Here is a 7,999-nt window from a genome sequence, read left to right on the forward strand (position 1 = left end):
ACATTCGAACACAGGAATTAGGAGCAGGAGTAGGCCACTCGGCCCCTCGGAATACAATGAGAACATGGTTGATCTATTTGTAGCCTCAGCTCCACATTCCCACTTACCCCCAATAAACGTTTCAATACCTTGCTTGTCAAGAGCCTATCTACCTCTTTATGAAAAATAAATGATATTCTATTACACTGCATCCAGTGCCTTTTGAGGAAGAGTTCCAAGACTCACGGCCCTCTGAGTGAAAAAATAAACATCCAGCAGAGGGTACGTAATAGTAAAGGTGTGTGTGTGTAATTCAGAGAGCATCCACCAGAAGGTAGATCAGTAAAGGTGAGTGTGTGTAATTCAGAGAGCATCCAGCAGAAGGCATGTAACAGTGAAGGTGAGTGCGTGTAATTCAGAGAGCATCCTGCAGGAGGTATGTAACTGTGAAGGTGAGTGCGTGTAATCCAGAGAGCATCCAGCAGAGGGTATGAGACTGTAAAGGTGAGTGTGTGTAATTCAGAGAGGGTCCAGCAGGGGGCAGATCAGTGAATGTGAGTGTGTGTAATTCAGAGAACATCCAGCATAGGGTATGTAACAGTAAAGGTGAGCGCGTGTAATTCAGAGAGCATCCAGCAAGAGGGTAGCTAACAGTGAAGGTGAGTGTGTGTAATTCAGAGAACACCCAGCAGACATTATGAGACAATAAAGGTGAGTGTGTGTAATTCAGAGAGCATCTAGCAGGGGGTAGATCAGTGAAGGTGAGTGTGTGTAGTTCAGAGAACATTCTAGCAGAGGGTATGTAACAGTGAAGGTGAGTAGGTAAACCAGAGCTGCATTGCAGATTGATATATGTGTGTTTTAACCCAATGTCAAGATGGTGAGTGACTTGCATAGGAACTTCCAGGTGGTGGTGTTTCCATCTATCTGCTCCCCTTCTTTTTCTTTACAATGAGGGGGGTGAAATATAAGCTGGTTTAATGTGGGGGGGGGTGGTGGGGTGGGGGTGCGTGGAGAGAAGTGGAGGGGGGTGGTGTTGTTGTAGGGACAAGTAAGCAGTGATGGGAGCAGATCTTCATAAGATGTCACAGACAAAGGAACAAAAGAACAGAGAGGTGTTGAAGTTGGTGATAATATCTAAATGAAAGTGCTAATTAAGAATGGATGGTAGGACACTCAGTGTATAGCTCTATTGGGGGCGGGGGGGGCATAAAAGATTTAAAAATAATGGAAATAGGTGGGAAAAGAAAAATCTATATAAATTATTGGGGAAAAAAAAACAAAGGAAGGGGGAGAAACAGGAAGGGGGTGGGGATGGAGGAGGGTGATCAAGACCTAAAGTTGTTGAATTCAATATTCAGTCCGGAGGGCTGTAAAGTGCCTAGTCGGAAGATGAGGTGTTGTTCCTCCAGTTTGCATTGGGCTTCACTGGAACAATGCAGCAGGCCAAGGACAGACATGTGGGCAAGAGAGCAGGGTGGACTGTTAAAATGGCAAGCGACAGAGAGGTTTGGGTCATTCTTCCAGACAGACCGTAGGTGTTCTGCAAAGCGGTCACCCAGTTTACGTTTGGTCTCTCCAATGTAGAGGAGACTGCATTGGGAGCAACGAATGCAGTAGACCAAGTTGGGGGAAATGCAAGTGAAATGCTGCTTCACTTGAAAGGAGTGTTTGGACCCTTTGACGTTGAGGAGAGAGGAAGTGAAGGGGCAGGTGTTACGCCTTTTGTGTGGGCATGGGGAGGTGCCATAGGTGGGGGTTGGGGAGTAGGGGGTGATGGAGGAGTGGACAAGGGTGTCCTGGAGGGAACGATCCCTATGGAATGCCGACAGGGGTGGCATGCTGGAGTTGGCCGAAATGGCGCAGGATGAGCCTTTGAATGCGGAGGCTGGTGGGGTGATAAGTGAGGACAAGGGGGACCCTATCATGTTTCTGGGAAAGAGGAGAAGGCGTGAGGGCGGATGCATGGGAGATGGGCCGGACACAGTTGAGGGCACTGTCAACCACCGTGGGTGGAAAACCTTGGTTAAGGAAGAAGGAGGACATGTCAGAGGAACTGTTTTTGAAGGTAGCATCATCGGAACAGATGCGACGGAGGTGAAAGAACTGAGAGAATAGGATGCAGTCCTTACAGGAAGCGGGGTGTGAGGAGCTGTAGCTGAGGTAGCTGTGGGAGACGGTAGGCTTGGAATGGATATTGGTGGACAGTCTATCACTAGAAATTGAGACAGAGGTCAAGGAAGGGAAGGGATTGTCAGAGATGGACCATGTGAAAATGATGGAGGGGTGGAGATTGGAAGCAAAATTAATAAATTTTTCCAGGTCCCGACGAGAGCATGAAGCAGCACCGAAGTAATCATCGATGTACCGGAGAAAGAGTTGTGGGAGGGGGCCGGAGTAGGACTGGAACAAGGAATGTTCCACATACCCCATAAAGAGACAGGCATAGCTGGGGCCCATGCGGGTACCCATAACCACACCTTTTATTTGGAGGAAGTGAGAGGAGTTAAAGGAGAAATTGTTCAGTGTGAGAACACGTTCAGCCAGACGGAGGTGAGTTTTGGTGGATGGGGAAACAGTCCCTGTCTAGTTACAGGATGTGGGTACACACACAGTGAAACTCCTTCCTCACAGTCCAAATCAAACACTTACATGCCAGGTACAGCATAGAGCCATACACACTGAATGTTCCTCTACAGTGACCCATGAAACACACATAGGGCAAGCGCTGCACTGTCGTATATACAGCGGAAAGCTTCCTCTACACTGTCCACAGCAAGCTGAATTTAACCTGGAGAAGTGGAGTTAATGCAGGTCGGAATATAAAACAAAGTAAAGGATTATAAAATGAACAGGAGGAAATGAAGGACCGTGGATTCAAGGTTCCCAGACTGCTAAATGTAGCAGCAGAGCTGAATAAAGTGGTTAAGAAGCCACATGGAATCCTTTCCTTCATTAGACTAGATATGGAAAATTACAGCAGCATCGTATGCGGTGATTATATAACATGTTAGTTAGGCAAGAAATTGAGCTCTTCGTGCAGTTCTGCTCACCTCATTCCAGAAAGGATCTAATTGCTCTAGAGGGAGCACAGAGGAGATTTACGAGGATGTTGCCAGGGCTAGAAAGTTACAGCTAGGAGGAAAGGTTGGACAATCTGGTTCTGTCCTCCGTGGAACAGAGGAGGCTGAGGGGAGATTTGTTTGAGATGTACTGAATTGTGAGGGGCCTGGATAGTGTGGATATGAAAGGCCTATTTAGCTAAACTGAGAGGTCAGTGACGAGCGGGCACCAATATAAAGTGATTGGTAGTAAGATTATAGGGAGGTGAGAAAGCATTCTCAAGGGCCTGAGACTGACTGCCCCAAAGTGGCAGAAGATGAAGAAACTCTTAACTCATTTTGAACTTCTCTAAACGTTCATCTCCAGAGCCGTATCCTGCAGGGCTACGGATCGAAGTCTACAAAGTGAGATGAGGCTTGGTTGCTCGGTTATTGACCAGGACAGGCACGTTAGGACAAGTAGCATCTTTCTGTGCTGTAAACTTTCTATGTTTCTATAACTCTAAACACTGCCAATTCAGATACAGCTTGTGTTTAGTTATATAGTAAAGTTCCATCTACACTGTCTCATTAACCAATGGCAGCATAAAATCCAAATGGATTAGGTACCAAATAAAGCTCAGTCTAAACTGTTCCAACAATAGTCACATGACAAGCAGAGAATGGGGTCAGATGCAGAGAGATTCTCCACTGTTCCCAGAAAACAGTCCCAGGGCAGTTACAACATTGAGTTATATACAGAGGAACACTCCCTCTACACTGTATTCATCAAACACTCGCAGGTCAGATACACCACAGGGTTAGAGAGAGAGTAAAGCCCCTTCTGCAATGCCAATATCAAACATTCTCAGGTCAGGTACAGCACGGGGTTAGAATCAAAGTAAAACTCCCTCTACACTGCCCCCATCAAACACTCCAACGGGCAGAACAGCACGGTATTCGATATAAAATAAATCTCCCTCTACACTCACGAAATCTTAGAATTTCAGTCCATATTATGATGGGGAAGATTTGCTTTGGGATTATCATCTGGAGGTGAAGGACTCAGTTTTCAATAACTCTCCATTCTTTGTTGTGTAAGTTAGTGTATTTCAGTTTTACTGAGTCCATTTTCCTGAGATTAACATGAGGATGGCATCCCCTTCTGTGGTGAATGTTATGGTATGTCACTGCCTGCTGTCACTATACATGCTGAGGATTTATTTTCAAAATCAGTTATGGGATGGGGGCTTCACTGGCTAGGATTTCATTTATTGTCTCTCTCTTGTTGCCGGTGAGATGGTGAGCTACCATCTTGAACCGTTGCATCCCCATGGCATTGATACACACACAATGCTGTTAGGAACAGAATTCAAGGATTCTGTCACAATGACCATGAAGGAAGAGCGAGAACGTTTGAATTCAGGATGGTGAGTGACTTGTAGGGACACATCCAGGTGTTGGTATTCCCACCTAACTGCTGCACTTGCCTTTCCAGGTTCTGTCAGTCTTGGGTTTAAGCAGCCTTGGTGAATCTCTGCACTGTATCTTGTAGATGTTCCACACTGCTGCTAATGTGCATCAATGGTGGAGAGAGTGAATGGTTGGGATGGGCTACCAATCAAGCCAGCTGCTATTTCCTGGATGGTTTCCAGCTACATGAGTGTTGTTGGATCTGCACTCATCCAGGCAAACACAGAGTGTTCTATCACACTCTTGACTTGCGCCTTGTATATGGTGGAAATTCTTTGAGCAGATTGGAAATGAGTTACTCACCGCATGATTCCTGGCCCTTGACCTGATCTTCTAGCCACAGAATGTGTATTGTTCTTCCAGGTCAGTTTCTAGTCATTGGTAACCCTAGGAGGTTGTAACTGGAGGATTCAGTGCTTGTTATGCCAATGAATGTCAAGGGATGATGGATATATTCTCTCTTGTTGGAGACAGCCATTGCAGGATGCTTGTGCTATGAGTGGCAGGTGATGTGTGCTAGGCGTGTTCCACAAGGGAACAGTGGCACACTATCGCAAAGGTTTTGCAATGTTTAAATGTCCCGATAAGATGTGTGCACTAAATTCAGAATTGAATATTCCACTGACAACTTTAGGGATGTAAAAAAAATACTAAATTAGACATTTATTAAACAAAAGAAAATATTTCAAGCGCATACATGAGATAAGTTATTGAACTGATCTGGCTAGCCAAATAAATACTGTGGGTAAAGGAGCAGGTCAGAGGCTAGGAACGCTGCTGACTCCTGACTCCCTAAAGCCTGTCCACCATCTACAAGGCACATGTCACGAGTGCGATGGAACACTCCTCACTTGAGTGAATGAGTGCGGCTCACACAACAATCAAGAAGTTGGAGAAATCAGCCCACTTGATTGGTATTAAAACCATAAACATTCACTCGCTCCACCACCAGCACACATTAGCAGCAGTGTGTGCCATCTACAAGATGCACTGCAGGAATTCACCAAGGCAGCTTCGACAACACATTCCAAACCCCATGGCCACTCCCATCTAGAAGGACAATGATAGCTGTCAGGTGGGGACATCTCCTCCTGGAAGTTCCCCTCCAAGTCACTCACCAACCTGACTTGCAAAAATATCACCGTTCCTTACTGTCACTATGTCAATATCCTGGACCTCCCTCCCTAACAGCACTGTAGATGCACCGACACCACAAGGACTGCAGTGGTTCAATAAGGCAGCTCGCCACCAACTTCTCAAGGGCAATAAGGGATGGGCAAGAAATGCTGACCCAGTCTGCGAAGCCCATATCCCATGGAGGAATAAAGTAAGAAATTAAACTAGTTATTGCACTGTACTGAGAGTGCGCCATGGGACTATGTAGAAGAAGTGTAGAGGGAACTTTACGCTCTAATAAAGATCATAATGTACCTGAGATTGTCAGCTCTGGACAGTGTAGTTTGGGCATTACTCTGAATCTGACCCTTTGCTGTACCTGACCTGGGAGTGTTTGATAAAGGTGAGTAACTCGCTGCAGAATTCCCAGCTTCTGTCCTGTTCATTCAGCCACAATATTTATATGGCTGGTCCAGTTCATTTCCAGGTCAATGGTTACCCCAGGATGTTGAGGGTGCCGAGTTCACTGATGGTATTTTCATTAAATGTCAACTGGAGAGCGTTGAATTTTCCCTTTTTGGAGATGGTGGTTTGCCTTGAAATTGTGTGGAATGAACATTACCTGTCAATAATCAGTTCAACCTTGAATGTTGTTCAGGTCTTGCTGCATATCAGCACGGACTGCGTCAGTATCTGTGGGACCCCAATTGCTGTTCAAACTTGAGCAATTAGCGAACATCCTCACTTCTGCCATCATAATGGAGGGAAGGACACTGAAGAACCAACAGAAGATGTTTGGGCCCAGGACACTAACCTGAGGAACAGCTGCAGATAAGACCTGGGACTGAGATGACTGAGCCCAACAACCACAATCATATTCCATTGTGTTAGGTATGACTCAAACCAGTGCATATTATTCCCTCTGATTCAATTGTCTCTGGAGTTGCCAATGCGACTTCACTCCATATTCAGTAAAAGGCTGTCCTGATGCCCCGGCAGATGCCTCTCACCTCACATTCTGAGTTCACCGCTTGTATCCACATTTAAACCAGGGGTATAATGGCTTCAGGAGCTGAATGGCGCTGGCAGAACCTAGCTGATCTTCATTGAACAGGTTATTACTGAGCTAGTTTCAATTCATAGAGAAGCTGATGTCATCTTTCATTCATCTGCTGAATCACGACACAGTCCCCAGGGGCCGGCAGTAAATAAAGACTGACTGACCCGGGAGTCCAGCAAATCCCGATACACTCCACCGGGACGACCTGCAAATCCTGAAATACTCCCCAGGGACACACAGCGATACAGCACACGCTCCCCAGGGACACACAGCAGTACTGCACACACTCCCCATGGACACATAGCAATACAGCACACGCTCCCCAGGGACACACAGCAGTACTGCACACCCTCCCTTGGGACACACAGCAATACTGCACACACTCCCCAGGGAAACACAGCAACACTGCACATGCTCCCAAGGGACACACAGCAATACTGCAGACACTCCCCAGGGAAACACAGCAATACTGCACACACTCCCCAGGGACACACAGCAAATCCTGACACACTCCCCAGGGACACACAGCAATACTGCACACACTCCCCAGGGACACACAGCAATACTCTACACACTCCCCAGGGACACACAGCAATACTGCACACACTCTCCAGGGACACACAGCAATATTGCACCTGGTCCCCTGGGACACACGGCAATACTCCACACACTCCCCAGGGACACACAGCAAAATTGCACACACTCCCCAGGGACACACAGCAATACTCCACACACTCCCCAGGGACACACAGCAAATCCCAACACACTCCCAAGGGACACACAGCAAATCCCAGCACAGTGCGCGGGGACACATACCTAACCCCAAAACAGTACCGAGGAATCGAAAGTAGATCCTAGCACACTCCCCAGGGACACACAGCAAATCCCAACACACTCCCAAGTGACACAAAGCGAATCCCAGCACACTCCCCAGGGATGCACAGCAAATCCCAGCACACTCCCCAGGGAGACACAGAAAATCCCAGCACAGTCCCCAGGGACACGCAGCAAATTGCAGCACTCTCCCAGGAGATGCAGCAAATCCCAGCACACTCCCCAGGGACACACAGCAAATCCCAGCACACTCCCAAGGGACGCTCAACAGATCCCAGCACTATCTCCAGAGATACAAACCTAATCCTAATACACACCCCAGGGACACACAGCAATTCCTGACACACTCCCCAGGGAACTGCAGCAAATCCCAACACACTCCCCAGGGACACACAGCAAATCCCGATACACTCCACGGGGACACACAGCAATTCTTGACACACTCCCCAGGGAGACACAGCAAATCCCAACACAGTGCCTGGGGACACATACCTAA

The sequence above is a fragment of the Carcharodon carcharias genome, assembly GCF_017639515.1.
Source record: "Carcharodon carcharias isolate sCarCar2 chromosome 24 unlocalized genomic scaffold, sCarCar2.pri SUPER_24_unloc_35, whole genome shotgun sequence".
In the NCBI taxonomy this organism is placed as follows: Eukaryota; Metazoa; Chordata; class Chondrichthyes; order Lamniformes; family Lamnidae; genus Carcharodon; species Carcharodon carcharias.